We start from the raw sequence: 2,804 nt of genomic DNA on the forward strand, positions 1-2,804 counted from the left end.
ACACACGGGCGGGTGTGGCCCGAAGCCGGTCCCGTTTGTAAACAGTAGTGACTGCGGCAGGGCACCAGCCGGGCGGGCGCCTCTGCCGTCTGCTCCTCCGACGAGGGCCTTTCAGCGGATGGATTGCTGGCTCTTCCCTACAGCCCTCTTTCCTGGATCCCCGTGCACGTCCTCAGACAAGTCACCGAGCTCTGCAATTTTTCGTGCCCTTGGGGCTGGCTTCGGAGCCTGGAGCCAGAGTCCGTCCAGGAGCCGGAGCTGAGGGGAGGGGGACAGGCGGCCTGGGAGACCCCAACCTCTCCCGGGCAGAGGCTCCCGTCTGCTGAGGGCGCGCGTCACGGCCTGAGCCCTGGGCACGGAGAGCGGTGTGAGGACCGCAGCTCTGCAGCTGGGCACCCAGGCCACCCAGGGGGCGGGCTCGGGAGCCACCGACAACACACCTAGGGTGGCCCGTGCTCTTGGCTCAGGACCTCGGCGCTGGCCGGTCTGCAGTGTGGGCGCTGGTGGTGGCAGCCGGTGGTGCTCCCGGGCCTTCCGGGGCCACAGCGTCCCGGTCCACCGCGGCCTGCTCACTGAGGGCCCAAGGGAACGGAGCAGCCACGTGCATGGAGACTGGCCCCGCCAACCACTTTTCTGATTCACCTCCGAGTCTGCCAGGCTGGAAGTCACGCGAGACGCATCCACTGACAAACAGTCGGTGGCACTGGTGACAATCTCGGGTCCCTGGGTGACCGTCACAGTTCATATTAGCTGAATGTGGACGTTTTCTGCCTTGTGAGTTCTTCCTTTTAGGCCGTCTCACGAAGGTGAGCCTTACATCCCGTAATCCACCAACACGCTAGGTTTTAATAATTTCCGTCCGATGTCAGCGTTCCACAAACCCGTACTGAGTCTGCCGGTCGTCAGCGCCACGTGCAGCAGGCTGCCCACCAGACGAACCCCACATTTTTGCCTTTTACTTTGCTTTGTTCTTTGTGTCGTTTTAATTGTGTGACTAAAAAATGGACTAAAGAATTTGTGCCACAAAATCTAAACAGAAATAAAAACCATGAGAGGCCCAGACATGTATCATGGTCTCTCCTTGTCAAAAAGACATTGCACGGCAACAAGAAACGTGCGGGCGAGGGTCGGTTTCCTCTGTCTGCAGGACAGGCAGCTCAGAATCACCTCGCACTGCGCCCGTGGGCCCCGCGGCAGGAGTTTGGGGCTTTGTCAGTCTGGGCGTCAGAAGGCCCTGGTGACAAGTGGCCACATGACTCTGGGCAGCCAGGCCTCCTGTGTGGGTCGTCATTTTGAATCTGGACAAAGTGGGTGTTGGGAGAGGCAGTGTGCTAGTCCCACGTTAGCTCCAGAATCGGGGGCTCACGAGGACAGACCCCTCCAGGTGCTGCTCTGGGAGATCACGGTGGGCTCAGGGTGTGTCTGACCTGCCCCAGGGGCTTGAGAATCACTGTTCCGGGAGCACTGTGTTAGAGGGTGACAAAAGGGACCACGGTCAAGTCAACAGTGTAACCGGTATAACAAGCCGGCTATAAAGTACGCACCGCAAGCCCCCAGGCCTGTGCATGAGGCCTGCTCTGACCCAAAATCCTGCACAGAAGCATGACCAGTCTGGGCGTGTCATGTGACTAAGCTATGGGAACCCCCACAGTTGGTCCCTCCCTGCAGGGCACGTGCTGGGCAGAGTCTCGCCCCCCGGTGGGGTCGGGTTGGTGGAGAGGCCCCTCAAGGACAAAGGGAGCAAGGCCCAGGGCTGAGCACTGGTCACAGCTGCCTCCTTAGCTCGGACGGTGGCCCTGTGTGGCCGGTGGCCACAGGCACAGCAGGTTCCTCCTCTCTCTGGACACCTGTTTGCTTTTTTATTGCAGGCAAACAGGTGTCCCCGTGCCCACTGGCCCGCTGGGCCAGGCCGCCGTGTTTCTCGCGGCTGCGTAAGGGCCCCCGACAGGAAGACCTGCCTCCGCTGTGTGTCCCGAGGTCTCTGCACGCAGCACAGACACCTCTCTGCGCCTCTTGTCGCGGAGTTCCGGGCCCAGATCTGGAACTCGGCGGGTGGAGCGGGCCGGGCTCACCAACCGCCCTGCCCAGCCCTCTGCTGCCGGCGAGTCCAGTCCCGCGTGTCCAGTCCCACGTGTCCGGCCCCAGATCGCTTTCACTGTCCTGGTGCTGGTGGCAGACCCCCCTCCTTCCAGCTGGCCCTGCCTCCTCGCCTCTCTCCTTGCAGCCCCTTTGCTGGAAAGGAGGGGACAGGCTGACTGCGGCCACCTCCGCCCCAGGGAGGGAGCAAAGAACCGCCGCAAGCCTAGGCCGGGCCGAGGGCGAGAGGCCGCGCGCGGCAGCCCCGTGCCGGGCCTCTGCTCTGCGGCTGCCCCAGCTCCAGCCCGGGCGACGAAGCGCGGCTCCCGGGGCCTCTGACAGTCCCGGAGCCCAGGCGCGCTGGACTCGGCTCCACCCGAAGGCCCTCCAGCTGTCCCCTGAGACGAGAAGGTCGCCGCCCGGCCTCAGGCACGCGGGGGGGCAAGGGATGGCGCTGCGGCCTGCGACGCGGGCTCTCAGAAGGCGTCTGGGCGAAGCTCCAGTTTCCCATTTAATAGCACATAAATATAATTATTTAAACACAGAATGCCCTTTGGAAGTAACTATAATTTAAAGGGAAATAAGTCGTCGCCTCGTTGGTGGGGTGCGGCCCGCCGCGGGGGGCGCTCTGCGCACCAGGCGCGCACGCTGTTCCCGGCGCTTCCTGCGGAGGAAACGCAACCATCTAAGCAGCACTGGCCTTTGGTCTGGTGACCGAGGACGGACAG

The sequence above is a fragment of the Pteropus alecto genome, unplaced genomic scaffold, assembly GCF_000325575.1.
Source record: "Pteropus alecto unplaced genomic scaffold, ASM32557v1 scaffold35, whole genome shotgun sequence".
NCBI lineage: Eukaryota > Metazoa > Chordata > Mammalia > Chiroptera > Pteropodidae > Pteropus > Pteropus alecto.